The sequence below is a fragment of the Channa argus genome, chromosome 18, assembly GCF_033026475.1.
Source record: "Channa argus isolate prfri chromosome 18, Channa argus male v1.0, whole genome shotgun sequence".
Lineage (NCBI taxonomy): Eukaryota > Metazoa > Chordata > Actinopteri > Anabantiformes > Channidae > Channa > Channa argus.
In genome coordinates, this window is record NC_090214.1 from 15392853 (window position 1) to 15417109 (window position 24257).

Below are 24257 nucleotides of genomic sequence, written 5' to 3' on the forward strand. Positions count from 1 at the left end.
CCTTACAGTCTGATGCCCTTAAATAGTTCTAATCCAACGCAATTTAGCTTCTTTCCTTACCTCAAAGGCCAGAAAAAGGTCGTGGGTCCTTTCAAAAACTCAATCAGTTGATTAAAAAAATAAATAGAAATAAAACTGAGATGTCTTAGAAGTAATATCTGGAGTGGGTAATGTCTTTGATTTCTTTAAGTACTTGTTTTATGTCTAGAAAATATATTTTCATAGTGTCTGGAAGAGCAAAAGCTTTTCATTTTTTATTTGTGTCTTTAGTTAGAAAACTTAGAAAACAGCCAATACCTGAGAAGCAAAGAAAGAAAACCACACTGACTGAACTACAACTGTACTGAAAGTGCAGTTTGTCCTTTTAGAGGAGAAGCAACAAAAAAAGAGTAATAAGGAGGAAACGTGCGTGCTGCCCGGCTGTGTGTGTGTTGTATTGGTGTGTATTTTTCTGTTTATTGCCCATGACTTTGTGCAAGGACAGTTCTATCTCCCTTGGTGTGATTTCTTGTAGAGGAATTGGTACATACAGAAAATCATTTGCTTCCCAAACTCTCATACTGTATTGTCTAGGGACAATAGCCTCTCTGCACTCCTTTCAAATTCAAATTCCCTAAACCTTCTTGTCCATCATGCTGACAAAACCCTGACTATAGCTCAGAGATATTGAAAGTCCACAAAAGCTTAAAGAATTGTGGCAGTGACAAGAAACTCTTCTTTCACATGGGAGAAAATTCACACAGGCATAAAACTGCAGCTACTTGTACACAAACAGTGGCTTCAAAAAGTACTCTGGTTCCTTCACCGTTTCACCCTATATTATGCTTCCCTGCCGGTGACAGCCATAGCTGGAGGCATTATGTTTTCAGGTTGTCTCGAGCTCATTTTTTACGAAAGCTATGTCGCAGGAAAACCTTGAAAAAACTTCTTCAAACTTGGCAGAAACCCTCACTTGGGCTCAAGGATGAACCCATTATATTTTTGGGGTCAAAGGGTCAAGGTAACCTTAAATCTCTCCATTCTTTTAAACACAATATCATAAACATGCCTTTAAAAAATTATTTTCCTTCCCTCTCTAGTAAATAGGATATAACCAAAAAATAAAAATTAAATAATAATAATAATAATAAATGTTATTTATAGGTGGCTTTCTCAACAATCAAGGTCACCCTACAGACATAAGATAAAGCAACAAACAGATTAGCGATAGTGACATGTAAGAAAAACCAACATAATATAAACAGTTGAAAAAGAAGAATGTTTTGATTATTGATTTTAGGTAGAATAGGCAAGATTGAAAAGCTGAGTTTTAAGACGGGATTTAAACATGGGGAGAGAGTTTATGGATCGAAGGTCTGATGGGAGGGAATTCCAGAGATCGGGGGCAGAGTGACTGAATGCTCTAGTCTCAGAAACATCTGTGGGAATTGCATTACATCTGGCACAAATTTCCAATTAAACCTGTGGATAAACTGATTAAAATATGAGTCTGGAAAGTTATGTATATAAACTGAAACTTGACTGGATCATGGAGGCATAAAATCGCAATGGTGTAGGTTTAATTAAAAATTGATAAAATTACACTCTTAAAGCTATAATGGTAAAATGAAAATATGTTTGGAGTGAATAAAGCACAACCATTTGACTTGCTCCCCTTCAGGACGGTCATTCAACAATATTTACAACGCCAATTACAAAAAAGTTGTGTGAAATATGTGTAAAACATAAATAAAAAGAGAATACGATGTTTGCAATGAAAGTGTCATCAACACATATTTTATTCACAATAGAATGTACACAACATATCAGATGTGGAAGTTGAGAAATTTTCCCATTTCATGGAAAATACTAGCTCATTTTGAATTTGATGGCAGCAACACATCTCAATAAAGTAAGAACAGGGCAATGTTTACAATTGTGTAGCATCCCCTCTTCTTTTAACAACTGTCTGTGAATGTCTGGGAATCAAGGAGATTGCTGGAGAAATTGCTGGAGTTTTAGCAGAGGAATGTTGTCCCATGCATGCATGTGTGCAGATCACACGCATCCAGTTTTGACCTTTGGCCTTGTCCCTTGCGCACAGAGATTCCTCCTGATTCTCCTGATATACTGTAGATGGTCGGATCTTCAAAGTCATCGTGATTTTACGTTGAGGAACATGTTTCTTAAATTGTTCCACAATTGTTTGGCAAAGTTTGTCACAGATTGGTGATCCTCTGCCCATCTTTACATTCGAGAGGCTCTGCCTCTCTGAAATGCTCCTTTTATACCCACTCATGTTACTGACCTGTTGCAGCCTAAATTAGTTGTCAATTGCTCCTCCATTTGTTTTTGATTTGCAGCAATTACTTTCCTAGCCTTTTGTTGGCACTCTTCCAAATTTTTTGAGATGTGTTGCTGCCATCAAATTCAAAATGAGCTAATATTTTCTATGAAATGGTAAAATATCTCATTTTCTACATCTGATATGGTGTTGATGAGATTTACAGATCATTGTATCCTGTTTTTATTTATGTTTTCACATATTCCCAACTTTTTTTGAATTCGGGTTGTATTTGCTCTTCTTGCCATATGGTGGCAAATGCAGCATGACATGATATATGTGGATTTCTTGACAAAACTAAAATGCATGTGAAATCCCAAGACATTATCTTAGGCACAGACTGTGTAAGCAGTTATAGTCAACACACAAGAGACTCTTCATCTTTGCCCTTCAATATTTTAATACTCAGGCTTTTAAAATACTTTAGATGTGATCCTTCTATGATAAAAAGTAAAAAGAAACACAATTTCCAAGAAAAATGATAAAAAAAATAAAAAGAAATACACATTTATGTGATACAATAGCCTACTGGTTTGGGAGTCATTATTAATCGATGCTAGACGGGCTCTGCACAATAACCACATGGCCTTAAGCAAGACACAGAAGTCCACCCTGCTCTGTCTGTGTCAGACATGCAACCAAGTTATGGCCCCAGGCCATCCCATTGCCTCACCCACCAGGAGGAACCGGCCATTATATAGTGTAATGTCCTGTCATAGACTAGGTGACCAGCCATTGAATTATTAAGACATTTCTCATTTAGACACCTGCAACTAGGCAATGTCATCTCAGATAAAAACTATAGATTTCTCACAAAAGCAGTGGTTGAATGTTACTACCTGCATCAATTACTAAGAAGAAACAGAAATAATGTCATTGAGCATAATAATAATCATGGAAAAAAGAAAAGTAAGTAAAATAAAATTATATGATAATCAGGAATGATATTAATTTGTACAAATGTCTTCTTTAAAGTAAATGTGCATATGTGTGCAGATACATAATGTGAAGAGGATTTAGGCTTTTTATCACGGCTAGTCAGGGTTGCTGAAATCCACCCTATTCCCTTTTCCTGCACCTTCCAACACCACACATAAGCATGAGAAACCAACAAGCTCATGATACTATGAAGAGCATAAAGCATGTTATTAATTTACACAACTTTTGTCCTTAAAGTTTAATATGTTTGTGAATATACCCTTATACGCTTAGTTATTTCATGGGGTCAGCACAGTGAGCAGTCTGGGGCTTCACAGTCCCATAAATGTGCAGAGGTGGGAGAAATACACAAACTTAACACTCAAGTAAAAGTGCAAGTATTGGCGTATAAAAAAATTCCACTACAAGTACCACTTCAAATCTTTAACTCAAGTAAAAGTACTAAGCAGATTATCCAGAGTAAGCTCTGCTAACAGCCTTTTTCCTCCTGTCCTCCAAACGCGTACAGGTACAAAGGTAAAATCACCTTAGCCAAAGACAAAAATGGGTGCACTAGGGTCTATTAAAATCATAGCTAGTCATGAAAAAAGGGTTTGTACCACCATGCAGCATCATATTTAAACTCACCCTCACTGGCACAAACGATCCAACCTGTACAGTGAGTGTGTGTCCTGCATATTTCTTCAGTGGGATAACATGAAGTCTGAGCTGTCAAATCGATAACACCATATTTATCACAGCAGCTTGCGCACACACACACACACACACACACATGGAGCTCACTTAATCTACTATAGGCAGTATTAACCTTGTGGCTGAAGTTTCCTGTACCTATTTTTTACACACACACATACAGTACACAAACCAGTGTACATTCGCACACACAGGTAAAAACCTATATGTCAAGACATGCGGCATACACACAGTGATGAATTGAGGCAGGGCTCTTCCATCACTCACACACTCTGCAAAGGTGGTTTTCTAATCTTTCAACGGTGTATATGTGTGTGTGTGTGTGTGTGCCCCAGACAGAAACGACACAACTTAACGCTGCATATCTTGCATTCCCCTGCTATTGTTTTGCTGCTGTTTCTCACTCTGTTCAGCGCTTTGTCAGAAAGGCTAAGTTTAATCCTAAACTAATAACAGGACCAAGTCATAGAGGAGAATTGATTTTGTAGTGCAACGTTCACTATGAGAAAGCACAAAACCCAATTCACACACATTTGGTGAGGCATGTTTGTACAGAACCGTGATGTAAGTGCTTATATGGTGTCACTTTTTTATTTGGCAAGAAGATTTTCTTCTTGAGGGGAAAACACGTTCTCCTTACAATTCCTATACATGAATGTGAAGAAGATTTAGGCTTCTTATCGATGCTAGCCAGGGTTGCTGAAATCCACCTTATCCCCTTTTCCTGCACCTTCCAACCACACACATAAGCATGAGAACCCAACAAGTTCATGATATTAGGAAGAGCACAAAGCATGTAATTAAATTACACTTTAATATATAACTTTATAACTTTTTTCCTCAAAGTTTAATATGTTTTAAAAGTGCATATGTATGCAGATACAGCAATTAGCAACAACAATCATCTATACTCTTAGTTATGTCATTGAGAGCAGGGGTCAGCACGGAGAGCAGTCTGGGGCTTCACAGTCCCATAAATGTGCAGAGATAGTAGAAGTACACAAACTTAGTAATAAAAGTAATGGGCTAAACAATTCTCCACTACAAATACCACTTCAAATCTTTTACTCAAGTGAAAGTTCTAAGCAGACTATTGACATTTTACTTAATTTCCAAAAGTAAAAGTACTCCAGCAAAGAAATCAGTGTATTTTAAACAATACTGATTATGCTAATTATTGCAAAACATGTACAGTAATACATTAAAAAGGTCAAAGATAACTGTTTGTGAAGGTGGAGCTACTTTTAACCACCTTATGTGCTCACAACTTGTTAACTAATAATGATACATCAGCATTTATTGGTCCATTCATCATATTTCTTATAGGAACCATAACATATTTTTATTTTAAAACCACTGGTAGTATTAATGTTTTGGCTGATCAGTTTATGTTCAAGTTATGCAGGACAGAAATAAAGACCAAGGTGCATTTGTGGGTAGAAGAAAAAAATAAAAATTATTTTTATTGTCAGTTCATTTACCAATGCCTATTTGTATTATTGTTTAGATTATAAAATGTCAAAAGCCTTGAAAAACTTTGCACCCGTCCCACAGACAAATGCACTGTCAAATATACAATAATATAGTCGTAATATAAACCAGAAAAAACATAACATTTGACATTTTTGATCAATGATGGAAAACCTAATCTGTCAAATTAATTCTGTTGTTTGACAAATCAAATAATGTATTCACTCATTTCACGGTATTAAACATGATTGAGCTACAACATCCGTGTGCAAGTAAAGTACATGTGTTGATATGTGACACCGAAGCAGAGACAGTGAAATTAAAATGGCAGTAAAATCATAGTCGTAACACAGGCACCCAGATGACAGTACAGCATTAAAGTGGCTCCAGCTTAACTTTTTCTTATTGATTTTTTTCTTCCTCTAAGTCAGTCTGCTCACTGTCTGATGCTGTTTTTCCGCCCTGGTTATTGTCTGACCACCCATTTGTTTTCTCAAATGCTGTACTAACTCTGCATGTGTGTCTTTGTGTGTGTGCTTTGCATCACGTGTGTTTAATGCAGGGCGTGTATGACAATATCATGTAAAAAAACCATGTGATTTCGGAGAATCCCATTGTTTCGTAGGTAAAAGTCCAAAACTTTTGTTTGTATTTGTAATATATGCAAAATCTTAGCGACATCATGTGTTCTCATGTCTCAGTCAACCTGCCATCCTGACCTTTTCCTACACATGACCTGACTTTCTCTTTTGTTCCCATCATAATTACTACAGCCACTGGAGGTCATCTAAAAGGTCACCTAACTGTGGTTTGTAATTACCTGCTTGCACAGTCCAGCTGAGTTGTTTTACTGGAAGCCAGTGTTGTCCATCTGTCCATCCCAAATTTTTCAAAGTCAGGTTGCAGTTGAAGCATGTTCAGTAAGGTAGCCCACACATCCCTCTCCCCCGCCACATTCTCTAACTGCTGTTTGAGGGATCCTAAGGTGTTCCCAAAGCCAGATGAGATACAATCTCTCTACCTTGGTGTGGGTCTGAATCATTGGAGGTGGAGGTACCTGGAAAACCCAATGGCAGGCTCCAAGGACACATCCTAATTGCCTCAATTCACTCAGTGAGGAGTCTCTACATGTTCAATCTACATACCCTGTCTCCAAGACTGAGCTATGCCTTAGAATGACTGAGGCTAAACAGTCATTATTTTTAAATATCAGCTTTTGTTACAAATTTATGCCTTTTCAAATTTTATTCATTCCTGTGTGATTTTCAGCGTGTTATTCTACACCTTTTTAGGAGGACTGGGTCTCTGGGTAACAGTTTCAACATTTTCCATGTGCAAATTCAGCCTTAAAATGCTTCACCCTTCTTTCCCCTCTCCCAAATATCAACATGCAGTACAGTTCCTTTCACCTTTGCCACTTCTTTCATCCTTTTCTTTCCATCTCATACATTATATTCATTTCTCTGAGAAGGTCATGGGGTCCTTCAGGAGAAATGTCCCAGGTCTAATCCCTGACTTTTACACACACTCACATCTGTCCAAATATAATAATAGAACAGAGACACAATATGCAGGTGTGATGGTGGAGTAAATATCTTGACATTTAGAAACATCAGCTCTAATATGTAATTTCTTTCTTCTGACTCATCATGTCCTCAGTGCTAACTGCCCTATTTAACTGTCACTGGCAATAAGATGAACAAAACAAATACAGTTTACACTATGTGTAGGAGGTCTCTTCAGAGCAGCACCCAAATTGAAGCATTTGGCAACTCTAATATAAAAATGGTGGATATTTTTGATTTTTGCATGAAACATTATTACTCACACTCTTTCATCAGGATGAACTCCTTTACGTTGATGAAAGGTACAACATGTGGGTTCAACATGTGTGCTCAAGAGAATGTACAGGCTGAATAGCCCTTCCATCAACGAGCACAAAGAAACACGAATGCTTCTGTCTTCAGCTATGGCGTTTGCACAGGTACGCTCATGCCTACAAATTCTAAATAGTGTGCAAATGCCTTTCAGTTGAATGTGCATGCCCAGGCTTCCGAGTATCACAAAGAGGCCAGTGAGAAAAAAAGAAAAAAAAGGAAAAAACAAGTTAGCGTAGTGTAAATTTCTCTGAGATCAACAATTGTACCAGTATTTTGACAGATCTGTCTTAGCCAAAACCAGGAAATTCCATCTGCCTCTTAGTGTTTAAACAACTAAAAAGTCTTGATTCTGATGGGTCCACAGGGGTGAAGTAACCTTTAGTAAGCTCATAGTATAACCTCTAATCTATGAATCAGGTGTTTGTTTGTAGCTTTAAATAAATTATTCAAAATTAAACTGTAGGTAAAGACAGTAACAGTGAGCAAAAGTGCTTTGAGCTTTTGGGTTATTTGTGTAACCACCACCGACACTGAGGAAAAACAAGAAGATAAATAGCCTCTCATTGAGAACCACAGCTGCAGGGGAAAGGAGAGAGCAACATGGCCAAAACCACATAGGAAATATAAAGGTTTGGGGAACAGTCTCAGGTGTAAGTGAAAGAGGGTTATGAGTAACAAAATCCAAACTGGAGAGTCTGGAAAGATGTTGGAAGAATGCAGCGCTGTTTTGTTCAACTTCAAGATAAAATGGAAGAAAACTCTACCTGGTGAAATTAAGTAACAAATAAATCGCAATTAAATTGGTACTAACGGCATTTCAAAAAATTAATAACAGTAAACCCATGAACACTTTTCCCGTGACTCCGCAAAGGTTAGGCTTCACTACTCTGTTGACTTACTAAGGCAGCAGCACTGACCTACTGTGGCAACAGATTATTTAATTACAGAAAGTCAAAACACAGCCTCCAACTCACCAACAGAATGGCAGAGGAAATCTTACAAGATGGCGCCCACATCAAACTCTAATTTGTAATTATTTAAGTAAACTAATGAATTAGATTTGATCACATGTTGCAGTGCACAAGCGGCAACATTCCCTCCGTGTTTTTACGTTCCAGCATCATAATTAGTGACTTAGCTAAGAATGACTTGACGTGAAGTGGAGTAAGGAAGAAGTAAGTAAAAAGTGGTTAGTGTAGTGGTTAGCTGCCGCCTCAAAGCTAGAAGGTCCCCGGTCTGAGTCCTCGGCAGGCTGTGCCCTTTCTATGGGCAGAATGCATGTTTTCCAAGTGGTTATCTAGGATCCCTCCCACAGTCCATAGATGTGCATGTAAATGTATTTGGTGGCTCTAAATTGCCCGTAGGTGTGAATGGTTGTCTGTCTGTTTATGTCTCCCTGTATTGGCCCTGAGATAGACTGCCGACCTGTTCAGGGTGAACCCAGCCTCTTGCCCAGTGACAGCTGGAATAGGCTCCAGCCCCCTCTTTGACCCTAAAAAGGATAAGTGGTGGGTGGATGGATGGATAACTACATTGAATTTTCTAAAAATTTACCATTGCACAATGCAGATTTTTTCGCCAGTGAATTTCTAGAAACACACATATTTAATTTCACAATCCATCAATTAGTAGAAATATATTATCGTCTTATAAATAATGCAAAAAGTTGCATTGTGTGTCCTTAAAAATATACAGTGCAGTGCATACTCTGCACTCAGTCAACTCAAGGATGATCTCAACAAGTAATAACTGTGGGGATGGAGGTGAGGGGTGAACGTGTATACTCTTGTCTCACTGGTGTTTTCAATAAGAAGGTACCAGGTAGAAAGATGTGTGTGTGTGTGTGTGTGACTTAGAGAGGAAGAGAGAAAGAGTGGAGGTCTGTTTTGAATGAGAGGAGAGTTTGGAGCAGACCAAAGAGGCCAAGCTACTGGAATGTCAACAAGCCAGGGAAAAAGCTTCTTCTAACCATGTGGGCAATGTCTTGCCTGCACGCACGCACACACACACACCCACACACACAGGCGCATTAATGCACATATGAATTCATGAGCTCGTTCACCTTAGAACAGTCATGCTCCTGCCTCATGTGCCTATGGACAAATCAGTGTATGAAGTCTACACTGTACACATATGCAACAGGATACAGTGATCTCTGTATGTATACAAAAACACACAAATTTAAAGTGCACGCACACACATAAACACAGGCTGCCCCCTGTGGTGATGCCCTGTTTGGAGCTGTGATGAGCCGTGTAAAGTGAAGAGCAAACATACCTGGATGTCATTATAGCCAGACTTCAGACAGGCTTCTTGCCGGAACAGAGGGGGCTATAATTAACCTTGTGTGTGCGTGTGTGCATGTGTTTTTTATTTGTGTAAGTATCCGGACATATATACCCTTTGCACATTTATACCCCAATGGATGAGAATGCTGGCATCACTGTATGTGTAGTATCTGTATTCCTTTCTTCTTTGTCGTTCTTCCTTCCTTCCTTCCTTTTTTCCTTCCTCCTTCAAAGACCCCTCACTTCTCACCCTCGTTTATAACATGTGTTTTGACATTCTTTCTAAGCTGCAACAAAGCCCCTTAATTTCCCCCATTTGGTTGTCCTGTTGTTACAGCTCTGACATTTCTGCATGTCTGTGGTTTCACAGTCTGCTACAAAAAGACTGACCTGTCTGTGGCTTATGAGTGTGTGTGAGAGTGTGTCTATCCCAGAGAGAGGATACAAATGAAGGTTAATTTGAGAAAGAGATCCTTGACTGTGTATCTTTATTGTTCTAAGCCACTAATAATGATCATGAAAATGAAGATAATGGTGCTATTCTCTCCCTTCTCTTTTAATTCCCGCAATTACCAGCCAAAGTATAAATAGACAGACCTGCATTGCCTGTGACCCATGTAGTATCAAAGCTCCTGCTTTAGAGAGAAAGAAAGAAGAAACAACTTTTGGGTCATTAAGGTAGAAATCTATTGATTCTGGCTGTGTCTACTCTGGCCAGTTCTTTCCGCTTGTTATTGAACGTCTGCTCTGTACTGTTTCACCAGAGATGGTGCCTGTGTTCTATAGAGCCTATATTTAGTGTTTCAGGGAGCATATTTTAATTAGTTCCCATATATCTTGATAACCATAAGGAGATGCAAATACATTCAAAGTAATGTACGTCTTGGATTAAAGAACTCTTGTTTTGTAGTCCGACAACAATACTATTGGCATTAGTTCAAAGCCACCAGAAAAGCAAAATAAATAGATTTTCCTCTGAGAACCTGTGTCCTGTGTGTGTGTGTGTTTGTGTGTGTGTTCCTGTGAATGCACAGTATGTAGTCAGACAGAAGGAAGGATATTTTATGGATTTCAAGTGTTTGTTTTGCAAGTTTTTTGCAGCATTTACATGTTTAAGTTTAAAACATGGATACATTCATTGTGGGCATGAATGTATTGGGATTTCAGTGATTTCTTTCATGGTTCGTTTTCTTGTGTTTTTGTTTTTTTTTGGATGCATAGTAATTGTACAATATAGATTGTTCCGGGGGGAAAGGGGTTAAACTACATATATCAAACCCTTAATATTTGTTCATACGTCCCTCTGCTTAGCAGCTTTCATCTTTAGCAGATGCTTTTAGAGTTATCAACAAGCTGGATCTTGACCAGTCTCTTTTGCAGTATTCACCAACTTCAATTAAACGTGTTGGTTTCCTGGCAGAGACTCAACGTTTCAGCATGGTCTACAGAATTTAACCTAGTCCAGGGACTTTTCAACTGTCAAAACAATAGTTTAAGGTTATGCTGAAAAATTCAGATTAGTCTTCTTTCTTCATTACTGAATCCACTCTGTGGAATGTACCCGTTCCACTGGCAGCTAAACAGCCTCAGAGACTGATGCTGGTCTTTGGGTAAATATCTCACCTTTACTCCTCTGAACATCGTTAAAACTAATGATCTCGGAATCTGAAGTTGTTTAGAAATAGCTCCAATAGACATTACCGACGTCTGTAAATCTACCAAATCTATTTCTCATATCTGCACTGAGCTTCTTGGACTTTGTTGGTCAGTCTAATAAGTTTTAAATCAAACAAACAAACTTTTTATGTTGGCACAGAGAAGCCACCAGCTGAAGTAATTTGTGATCCCCAACAGGAAGTTAAGAGGCCTTTGACCTAACAAATTAACGAAATTTCAGAAGTTTGAGAAAAAATAAATCTAAATTGGGTGAATGTGTGAAGTTTGGCACCAAATTCTTGGGGGTTTCTTCTATTGAGGATATGTTATGTAATGTTATGCATATCCTTCCTCTTCAGAAGCAGATGAAAATTATAGAAATCATTGAAAGCTCAGTATGACCATGCTAATTATGTCCATAACAAGTGTATGTAAACTTCAGACCACAACTGCATAGGAAGTCAGTCACAAAGCTATAAAACATGTTTTGCTCTGACGTCTCTTTCTCCTTGTGCGTGTGGACTCTGTATACTCAGGGCTTAAAGTTTCTTTCTTTTCAGCTGATGTGAGTGTGAGAGGCCTGGACTGCTGGTCTTTGCTAAAATACACACACATGCTTATATACTGTAACACCCACTGACCCATTGTATGTTTTACTACCATTGTCTTTCTATCTTGAATTTTTCACTTATTTTTATAAGACCTGATTGATTGTACTACTCACCTGGCTGTTTTTCTTTTTGTTTTACTTGGGTATTTGGGTTTGATCTAATGATCAATATTTGTTACAATTATTATTTCAAATTACTATTATAAACTACTGCAATAATGAACCTACATTGCTTTGAACTCATGGTCGAAGCAATGTGCTGTCACTTTCAGTCAAAAAGGCATTCATAAGGTGCGGAGTGCGGACTGTCACGGAAACTTAGCACTAATAGAGATTTTCTTCATAGTAAATGCTATGCTGACGATCCTTAGTCGTCCTCTGAAGAATTACGAGCATGAAAGTGCGAGTAAACTTTAGCATCAAGGCATCAAGGACAGTGCAACTACACAGCAGGCTCTGGTCCAGTTCAAATAAATCTCTGTGGGTGAACCGCTGAACTCCTCTGAAGTTATTTGTTTTACACCTTTTTTCCAATAGCATACCAGCTGAAGTTCTGGAGGGTGAATTTGTGCATTCTCAGAGGCTTGGATTACAGATGTGACTAGATGTTTTGCTGTTGCCAAACCTGAGAGCAGTTCTTGTCTCATCACAACTTGCTTGTTGTGGATCTTAGTCCACTTCTGTTAGGGACCAGACACAGATAAGAGCAGGTGGACATGCACAAATCTAGGAGTGTGTGTATGTGTGTGTGATTGTGTGCACACTGGTGTGTTCATAACTTGTGTGTATAGCCTGCTATACATGTTTGGTACATTTCCACAGTCACACATGATTGATTGCAGCTCCAGAACTACTCATGTGCGGGTCCCTGGGTACTTACCAGTACTTGGAAAGCAGGCACACATTCAACACTGGAAGCACACAACCATGAAAAAATCATTCTTGAATTTCACTGAACCTCTGTGGCGACAAGAAAATAGCCTAAAGTCCCTCTTGGAATGGTTGTCTTTTGTTCACCGACTCAAATATCAATGAAAATAATGACGGATGCTCCACTGTTGTGCGGTGCAGTTTGCATCCACATTCTATTTAGCAACTGCAGTGACACTTTGACGGACCAGGCTGATTGTTATTCCAAGTGTTGTGTGATTGATAGGTCTATGACAACTACTGTATGCTGGAGTTCAGCAGCATGATAGAAACAGCTTGTAGCTGGAAGTCTGAAGTCATGCTTAGCTACACAATAGAGGTCCCGGAGCTGGTTGGAAACAGATCATTTTCATTGTGAAACTGTCAAAATTCTTACACTTGTTTATATAAGAAAATGACATGCAGTATAACCCAGTACAATGGTGACAGATACAGTCACCCCATAACATCCCTGCTTCCTTACTTACTGCAGCACGGCATCAAACTACCTCATAAATGGAAATGGTTTCATCAGCATTATACTGCACTAAGCCAATATACGTCAGTGTTGTGTTAGTGTGTATATATAAAAAATATATACAGTAGACTGAAGTTTCTCTCAGGTCATGTTGCCATGTCTCTTAAATCCCTAAAACGTCCCCATAAGCTTAGACATCCTACTGTATATATAAAATATTATTCTATATATTTAAATAATTTGACAGCAAACTATTTCAACACTCAATAAAATTGACAGCACATCATTTAAGCCGATTATGTGACTGTATTAAACATGGAGGTACAGTAGCATAGAGTGGTGTCACTCAGTGGCTACCAAAAACCCTAAATCCACCATAAACATAAAAATCTAAGTAGCATACCCTTCCTTTAAATGCATATAAATTATTTTGAATATTAACTCACCCTTAAGTTAAAATATTATCAGATGTACATAGTTCAACTTGGAAAGCCAAGTGGTGGCGCTTAAATAGCTCAACGACTTGGCCTGAAATCTGTACTAATAAGACCCAGCATTTTTCATCAACCTCTTTCATAATTGGAGCTATCACAACCTTTTATTTATTTATTTAAAATCATTGGCAAGACACGTTTAGTTCCTGTCAAGGTTTATTTTTTTTATTTATTATTATTAATATTAATATATTTTTTTTCTTTTAAACTTTCTATGCTACTTTAATTCCTCCATCAAGGTCAGGGTATATTTGCACAGTGTGCCCATGATGGTGGCAATAATTTTTGCTGATATTATCTTGGAACCCAGGAATATTGTCATATATTACAGTCCATTAATTAAAGAGGTTATTTCTCATCTCTTCCCTCTAAAACCTCCTCCATCTCCCTCTCTACCCACTTATCACTTCAAACTTTGTCTCATCTCCTTGTTACCTTCATCTGTGTCCCCTCTCAAATGCCCTTTACTCTTTCCCGTTGGCCTTTTTGCTTTGCCCACTTTTTTATTTCTTATTGTATTTTCTCCTTCTCATTTTACTCTGACTGTTTCCTCTCACTTCGTATGTTCCCCCGTTTGGTTTAATAAATGAGCGGCCTGGTATTAGTTTTGACCTTCAGAGTTTGGCTCTCTGGGAAGGCTTTTGGTGATGTTAGCCATATTATTAACCAATAAGATTACGGCTGCGAGGGAGGTTTCCGCAGGCTTATATGTGATTATCATTATTATACAGTCTTGCAAAGGGACGGCAGACCACGCATTTATTAGATACACAATTTATTATAACAGCAGATAATAACAATCTCATCCCCTTTTCACTAAGGTTACAATTCTGCCACTGATGATACTTCATGTTTGGCTATTTTTTTCCTGTAAAAATAAAATTTACATATATTTTGTTATTTGGAAATACACCAGAAGAATTATGGGTTGGAATATTTAATTATATCTTATTACTCAGGATGCCTTGGCTCCTGTGTTTCTTCCAAAAACCATACAATTGTAGTTTGATGTGAGCTGAGACAGTCAGTCTGGTTAGAGACGACATCATGATGGGTCAACAAAATGTAAATTAGATGTTTAGATTTGGTTCTTTGCTGATATGACAAAAAATGAATGGAGAAGAAGTGTTCACCATGATGGATTACTAATGTCAAGCGAGACTCAAGTCTCTGCAAGTTGTCCCTCAGAACATCGTGTAAGGAATGGAAACCAGCAGCCGGCTGGATGGGAAATCAATTTCAAATCCTACAGTGTAATTTAGGGAAAGGTCAGCAGTAATACACACATAAAGTACCATAGATTTGAAATACTGTATGTAAGATGTTTTTCTTCTCAAAATTATCTGCTTCTTTAAAAAAAATAATAATAATAATAATAAACAAACAAAGGTTATAGATGGTAAATCATGCAAAGTCACTACTATACCTAATATCCAACTCATACTGATTAAGACCAATGACTTAAAACTGTTCAAACACATGCAGCAGGATGCTCATTGTTTTTCTCAGTCGCTGCTGCAAAACCTACAGATGTTTCTGATCAAAGTAGTGTTATCCAGCTGTCCTGCTCCTTTTCCTTTCTCATCCCTGTTGCTGGCTCTCAGAATCCTTCTCCCATTCCTCATTTCATGATCTCTCTAATCCAGGCTTGTAAAATATTAACTGCCCTACTCACTCTCAACAATTCTTCCTCCCTCCTGTGCTGCCCAACACCCCGCACCCCCCTCCTTCTAGCTGCTCGTCTTCATCTGTCCAATCCATCTCCCCTTTTCCCTCCATTGCTTTCTCTCCTCGTTTTTACACTTCCTCTTATCTTGGTCACTTCCATGTTCCTCCCACAGCATAGACCTCAAAAACGTAAACTGTCAATTAATCCTGTTGCTGGCATATCTTTCTGTCTTCTGCAGTGACTTCTGCAAACCAGATGATGAGGGCAATGATCATATTTAAACACACACACCCACACACACATACAGAACACTGTATGTCTCTATGTGCAGTGGGGCTAAGATAAGATGGCAGGAAACAGGAAGTGGGTTTATTTGAGTGTTGATGCCTTGACTCATACACACACACGCTCACACACACTTACACAGCTGCAGCTGCCTCACTGCTCACATAAAAGAAGAGGCAAATGCAGCAAGAGAGAGAGAGATTGAATGTTAATCTCTCTGTGGGAAAGTGAGACAGGAGAGGATAAAGTGATAACTTAATTCCAAGATGTTTGCAGAGGAAGAGCATGTGTGAGTGTGTGTGTGTGAGTCACAAGTGTGTACTGTTCATGCATACTTCTTCCCTAATGTGTTTGTTTTTTCGGCTCCTGCAGGGCCTACAGGCTATGTGTTTGTGTGAGCATACAGTACACGTGGGCCACCATCTACATCACAGTGCATCTGGATCAGTGTATTAATATGTGCATGACCGTGAAAGTGTCAACAGAAGTTTATTGCCGATACTTATTATGTCATACAGCAGTTAATCGGATCTCAGTCTTATAAATCACTTAGGGAATTTAGCATTTTGCTGTGTCATACCTCACAGAAACATCTGAGGCACCTGCCTAACCAGCTGTGCCACATGCTGACCGAGGCAAGAAAAAATCTCTGTAGTTGTAAAAAGTGATCAAAAACAGGATCTGTGAGAAGTATCCACCCATGCAGAATTTTAACTTTTTTCTATTTCTATTAAATTGCGTATGAACATTTGTTTTTAATGAACAGATCCATCAGTCAGTCGACAACGTCACCAACAGTCCAAAATAATTAGCTGCCATTTAGGTTGGTTTTGTACAGTAAAGCATATAATCACATATTCTGCGGTGTTGATAACATTCCATCTTGTGTTTGTTTTTGTTAGAAGACCCTGAACTTTTAAAGGATGCCCACACCAGTTTAGTGGATGTGTATAAACACAATTAACACTTCTCTCAGTGTAGGGCAGAAACTAATGAGTGCTTCCATCAACAATTAACCCACAGATCATTTTTCAACAACCTGATAAATGATTATTGTAATATGCAATGTGATAATTGCAGTTTTCACCAGTGACTAGTCAAGAAGCTGAAAATGAGTTTACAGTAAAAATATCTCAAAAAGCCATGACAGTTTTACAGTTAGCCTGCATCTTAAACCTAATTTCCAGTTGGGACATGGTGAAATGCGAGTAATAGAATCCAATGACTTGCAACTCATGTGCATCCTAATTTTGGTTGTAAATACTACAAAGATGACAAATCACATGTGGAGAGCAAGATATTTTTAGTTTTTTGTAAAACAAAACAAAACATGTACTCACATTAAATTTGATGCCAGCAACACATTTTGTAAATGTTTGAATTTGAGGTTTGGTCATGAATTAGCATGAAAACCCCTCAGTAGAAAATTGCTTTGGGGGCTCTACATATTCATAAAACGACAACTAAATATAAAGACTGTGATTGTTTTCCAATATTCTTAGAATAGTTGTACTTCATCAGTTGTACACTACTTTGTAGCATGTTTGCTCAGCAAATAAACACTGTGGCAGCAGCCAGTAAGGAGCAGACTGCACAAACAGGTCGGAAAATGAACAGGCCATAGCAAACCCTTTTAAAGTGTATTCAACTTTCATCAAGTTTTTTCTCATTACAAACCATTTTTTCTGTTAGACACAAGGCTGCTATGACTCAAAATCAATGTGTAAAAATATTAATCTTCTTCATGCAGCGATCTCCTTGATTTATTTATTTATTTTTCAGTATTTTCTAGGACCACGTCTTTTAAGTCTAACCTTCTTTAATATTTACCAGTATTTATTTTTTCACAGCCTGAATATTCAGAGTCAAACAAACCAATTGTGAAGCCAGAACAAATTATTTGCAAAGAAATAATAAATACGTATGGCTCAAGGCTGCAAAATGATATGAAATAATTTACTAAATGGTTTCAACAGCTGTCTTTGTTCATTAGGGTCCAATGAAAAGACAAGTGAGGGCCAGAGTTGGAGGAATGGTGGTGGTTTGGAAGCCCTGAGCAACAGTCCAATCGGGCATTAATAACCCATGTGAAATCCCATAAATAATTACTTTATTTTGCTTCTCTGTGTATCCTGATGAAAGACAGTAATTCATTGTTTAGCTGCAGCATAACTAAACTAACTGACCAAGTGACTGAATAGGTAAATATTAATTTTAAGCAGGTCATCAACTACCCTATATACAGTTTTCTAATAGTCTGCATAATGTTTTCTCATGTTGTGACAATAGGGCCAAGAAAACCATGAGTGTATAGTATTGTTTTTCAATACATTTTGAGTTTTCAATTTCAATTTAAGCGAAAGACTGGAAAACAAAGTCTCTCGCTTCAGAAAATAACATTGATAACCACTGTTCTACCAATCACGGCTCGGCTGCGTGCGTTTTATTTCTGTGTCCGTATAAGCGGTCCAGGCAGTATCAGCATGTGCAGCCACCGAGTGAAAAAATTTGATCTTCTGAACCTAAACTGATAATTCTCCAGGGCTCTATCTCTGTGTCAGCCCATCCAATATTTTACTGTTGGACTTTCAAAAACCACGGCTCCCCTTAGGCATACAAATGCGATTCACAGATAAATGTTCTAGTGAGTTACAACCCGGCTGGAAAGCCACACGGTCTCGCATGGCCTGATATGTACTTGCCAATGAATACACATTTTCGCAAACAAACACACACATACAATTGCACAATTGAAACACACACGCAGCCCTGCAACGCATTAACACAGGGAATATAACACTTTGAGATGGTAAATCAGACTGCCAGCACTGAACTTCAATTTCATTTCACACTGCTGCCGTAGAGTCGGATCATAACTTACAGCTGGTTACTCACACAGACACACACTTTAAATACACACATGCAGGCACGGCAAGATGAGTGAAGTCATACATGCAGAATGATAGAGCCACCCTCTGTAAGGGGCAGATGTTCTCTGATTTGAAACACACGTACATGAACACACACAGGCTCACACAGCTGGTGCTCCGTGATCTAAAATTGTCAGTGGTTTGATCTAGTCAACAGGGTGTGTGTTTGTTTTATGGGCTATGTGTCTGCGAGATGCATCGCTGCATGCACCTGTCTGTGTGTGCGTGTGCTTATGTGTGTGTGCGGACGTTTCCAATGTAGAAGACACAGATTTTACTCTTCTTCTGTTCCACCAACCCAGAGGGAAATCCAGTCTGAGCTCTCTGCAGAGAATACATCTGATCGTAAATGTTCTTTTTTTCTGCAATTTTAAAAATGTAACAACTTAGATTTGCAGAGAGCTTTTCCAGAGGGTATGCTTGTTGTAAAACCAGTGAAACAGTGGTGACAGAAGGAAAACAATCATCACATCTCAACAGCATAAAAGGCCGCTTGGAGAATACTGCTCTAACATCCCATAGATGGAGTGTATACCTGCACACAAAACTTTGGACTGCCAAAATAGTGTAAATTCTTCACATTTATCTGCATAAAACATGTTTTATACCCAAACTAAAGAGCAAATGGAATGCAATATTTACAGTGTTGGATTTATGAATTTATTCTAGCACTTTGGAAAGCATAGTTAACACTAAAGGCACTGTATCTAATAATTTGAAGCACTTCTTTGAATTCAGCAAACCTTAACCGAACTTCTACCTCCAAGTCAATGTCTTGCACTTCATCAACAGAGATTTCATGATGCCGTAGTGGAAAGGTGTATAGCAGTGTCCTGGCTTCATGTTTGAACAAGCAATTCTAACGGTGTTTAATAAGCTAATCAAACAGTGGGGCAGCTTGTGCTCATGAATATTGTCTCTGACACTTGTTGCACTTGCTAATGATAATTTGACCTCAATTGATCTTTTGGGTTGAATTACGGTTAATCAAGGAGCAAAGGATAAAGACATGAATTTATGAGTGTCCTCCTGTTCACACACAACATTGACTTTCTGTGTCTCTATCTCCCATAACTTAATTTAAATATATCAGACGGCATTCTAGCTTCCCCTTTCCTTCCTTTCTTCTATTCTTCTCTCCTTTTTACTTCCTTTCACCTTTGCATATACAGTATGTCTTAATATCAATGCTGTCGACTACAGTAGTTCTCATCTCAACTTCCATTGGCATGTTGAGCACACACAACCTTGGAATCTGAATCAATTAAATGCCCCACCTGGCTCATCACTTCTGCCAGTTTAGTAAACAGCCTTCGGGCCTCTATATGTGGTTCACCGCCCATGGGTTTGTATGCATGTGGGTGTTCATTATTTTTTCAATAGCCTCCAGAAAAAAAGAGAGAAAAAAAAAGTGCTTGTAATGTCCTGCAGGTCTTAACACCAGCGACCTCATAGTATGACACCTTATGCTAATGCGCCACTCTGGGGAAACACCACAAGGCTGCATTAGAACTACAACACCCTTAGTGCCCTGCAGATTCCTGCAATGAATAAAAAGTTCAAATTCCCTGTATCTGTAAAAAATGCCTTTTCCTGTAACCCCTTTGAGCCTCACACTGTGAAACAAGTGTATACACAGGGTGCAGCTTGGAAATGCTTTCCGGATCAAAACATATAAATATGAAGTCTAACCAATGTCAAAATTAAAATTTTTGTGGGTTTGACTTGACATTGTATTCATGGTATTCATGTAAACCTTGAAACTTTGGCTTGAACAAGGTATTCCATTTGAGAGTGTATGCACAGTATAGGAACAGGTGTTTTTCTGTGATTAACTTAATGCTGGGTCTGCAGGGGTGCATGGGTTTTAGACCTTTTGACAGGCCAAACTACTTAATTATTCTAGACATTGATAAATCAGAATTGGAGGCAAGAAATATCTAATAGATGCACTAAATGACAGTCATATTAAAAAGGAAAGTGTCCAAGTCCCAAAGAGAAGTAGCCAAAAACTGCACTTTCTTATTAAAATTTTAATTTTGAACCATATTTTGCATGTAACTAACATGCCTCCGTTTGAACCTAAACTGCAGAATAAAGTGAGCCTGTCAGATATTTGCAGACAGTTAATTAGAAAAAATGCTGTTTTTGCTCCTTATTTTATCACTGCAATACCTCACTTGACTTCTTCATCGCAGTGCACAACATGTATCTAAATAACTCACGTTATCTGATGTGCTTTGCCTCCAGGAGGTCATTCGCTGTTTATTCATGAGAAGCAGCTGGCATTGACATAAATAAGTAGAATAATAATAGTAAAAATTGAAGCTCTGTGAAGGACATTGATGATTTTCATTCACATTTGGTAGGGAATAAGAGTGTCCCAACACTGCTTACAATGCCCTGTCTATTACCAAGAGATCAATAGCACTTGAGCTGAATGTCATTATAGTTATTAGGCCTGCTTGTCTGTATGGTAATGAGGCATGAGGACATTATGCAGGGCAGTGTATATGTGCTGGTGAGTACGAGTGTGCTCATAAGGGTCCCCGCTCGTTTCTATTGACACAGTGTATTATGCATGTATGTCATGTTTGCAGAATACTCATGGTCAGTGATATGCTGTACCACTGATTATTGCTGAGGGACTGGTTTCAAGGTGAGTGGGAGAGGATGGAGAAGGGAAGGTGAGCGAGCAAATGAGTGAGCTGGATACATTGAGAATATACATTGCTAAATTTGGTGGCATGCAGTGCTAATGATTTGTCTAATAATCCAATAATGGGGGAAGGAAAATTAGTTGGTTGATAGAATTAGTTTAAATCTCATTTTTCATGTTTCAGGTCACTTTGAAAAGTATTCAAACAAACAAATCCACTTGTTAGTAGCATGACTAAGAACTGCCAAATAGCCAAGCCTGTGTCATCATGTCAAGTGTTGATTACATTTTAAATTTAAATAAGAAACCACGATAGTGTGCTACAAAAAACTATAAAAATAATCACTTCATTAAGTCATTTATTAAGCTTCATTAATTAATTCCTTTACATATTATACCAAATAATAATCACATTCAGTTCACAGACATCACATAATACCAGTTGAGCAAACACAAAATTGTTTACACAGGTCATTATTGTCCATTAAATCAAAGGGAAAATATCTTCAGGGGGCGGGGCATTAACGTGAAGTAGAATAAGAGAGAGAAGTTAGGAGATGAGCCGAAAGGAAGACATAACTGGAGAAGCGCTAACTACCAGGAAGTCCACAGCTTCATCCAAGCAGGGTAGATAATATCCTGTCAGTCCACTCTGGAGGTCAACACACTTGTGCTATGGCACAAGCCATGGGGACCTGTCACTTCTATTTCCAGTCCCCAGTGCCAGATTATATTTTTATTAAGATACTCCAGGACAAAAGACAGAAAGCACTATCAATAAGAAATAAAATGTTCTGGATTGTCAGAAACATTTCGATCAGAATGAACAAGAGTTGACTGTGACTGCATTTAACCTTTAGTTTAGCTGCACAAAATCTCATGTTTTTTAACTTACTTTTGCAATCTTATAAATAGACCCAAATCTTTAAATGTACATTTTATCATGATTATATGGCAGCACAAATCTGCATCTGGCATATAATCACGAGACAAACGTGTCTATTAACTAGCTAACAAAAATGCGGGGAAACCAAGAAACCAAAACAAGAACAGAGTAAACTAAATAACAGAAGTAGGGTGAGAAAGGATGTGGATAACGGCAGATGGTGGGCATGGAAGTAATTAGACAGTAGTGGAGAATAAGAGATAAAACTGGATACTGACTGTCAGAGGGTGAACTTTTTTTCTAGAAAAACTGAGAAGTTTAAAGGAGAGGACGTAAATGAAACAGAAGGCTAGAGGGATGAATGGATATTGGAAAGGACAGAAGTAGAGAAAGAGTGATGCAACCTGAGAGGATAAGAAGGATGGGAAGTGGCAAATTTGGGGAGGTCAAAGAATCAACACTGTGTAGAGACTTTGAAGGACATGCACAAGGAAAAGCACCAAAAGGGTTGTTTCAGCAAAATATTCTAAAAGACAGACTCCATTTTTCAAAACCTGCTTTTAAAATACCCTTTTCTGGTGACATCAGTTGGAAGGGGATTAAGATCTCCTTCGATAACAGCCTAATGCCACCTAAAGGTAGTGAAAGGTATTTTAGACATGAAGCTGTCTACAGTCGACATTTTATCCTATAGTATTATATTTTTTTGGGAACTCTGCATGAATATTCACTGATTTACAGTATACTACTAAGGAAGCTTCTCTTCTTTTTCCCTCTCTTCTCTTTCTTGTAAAATACAGGACAAGGGCACCAGCATCACCATCAAAGCTAACATCAAAGTCAAACTGTATAGTTTTTGCTAAGATGCAAATAACTTTTTTTATGTAAATAAATTCACACACTGGTTCAAAGTAACTTGACAGAGGAAGAGATCAAAGAAAAATGACTTTTCTTGCCATTGACATGCATACAGTATGCACACACGTTATTTGGACTCATTGAAATGGAAAGGGCAAGCATGGAGATGATTAGGATGGACAGAAGGGGGAAAACCTGGTGGGGGGGGGTGAGAGACAGGAAAAAACAGTAAGGGTTGGGGAGGAAGTATTGTCAGACCAAGACGAAGACAGAGAGAAAGAACAAACAGTGTCACAGTAATGTTATTTGGGACAAGAGTCTTGTCCTATTAATTATAGATGGTTCTTTTATGGGACATGAAATATACATGAAACACTGAGCTGACATCTGTATCATCTGCTTTAGCAGGCAGGTCGGAGGAGATGGAGAAAAGGAAGCTAGTTCAAGTGAAAAAAACAGATAAATGAGAGGCAATGTGGTGAGAAAAACCAGAGGGAGGGGGCACATTCAAAAAGAGACAGTCAGGGAGAGAGACATCAAGACAAGACAAAATATCTCAACAGCATTTGATCCCAGGCCAGTGGGGGCACTTTTTTTTCTTTTCTTCACAGACAGCAGCTTTTGCTAAGATGGAAATCAATATTTTATTGTTGTGTCCTGTTGTGCTGCTGATCCTCTGTGTTTAAGTGTTAATCTGAGGTCTTCACTACATGTGGCCACGACTGCTCCCGTGGGACTTATTAACAGAGCGAGACTTCTAACCCCAGTGTTCAGGCTAAGACTCCCATTAGGCTCACATATATCCCTTAACCCTTGGGGTCACGGCCTCTACAACTTTACTGAACCAACGGACAAAGGCAGCATTGCCATGAGGCCATTAATGCAGGAACAAAGGCATCACAGGAAATTGGGCTTTTTTCACTTCTGATGTTTTTTTACATTTAAAAATAACATGTTTCTTCTGTTTCCTGCGTGATCTGCAGAACCTAAATCTGGCTTGTTGTATGGAATGAAATATGACTTTATTTTCCCATTCTTCACTCACTCTAGAGGATTGGTAAATTTGGAAGAAAATCAGTACAGAACTATTTATGATCTCTACAAAAATAGTAAAAATGTTTTTCCCCTTCGTCAACTCTCTGCTGCTGTAAATCAGCACCTAAGTAATGTGCCTCGTCGGACAGTAATAAATGACTCATCCTTGACTGAAAAAGGTTGAATGAGCCAGAT

General features: G+C 38.4%; 1 protein-coding gene across 3 annotated transcripts in view; it reads left to right on the forward strand.

Annotated features, from left to right (window-relative positions):
- cntfr (ciliary neurotrophic factor receptor) overlaps positions 1–24257 on the forward strand; it is a 248225-nt gene that overhangs the window by 137584 nt on the left and 86384 nt on the right. The window lies entirely within an intron of this gene.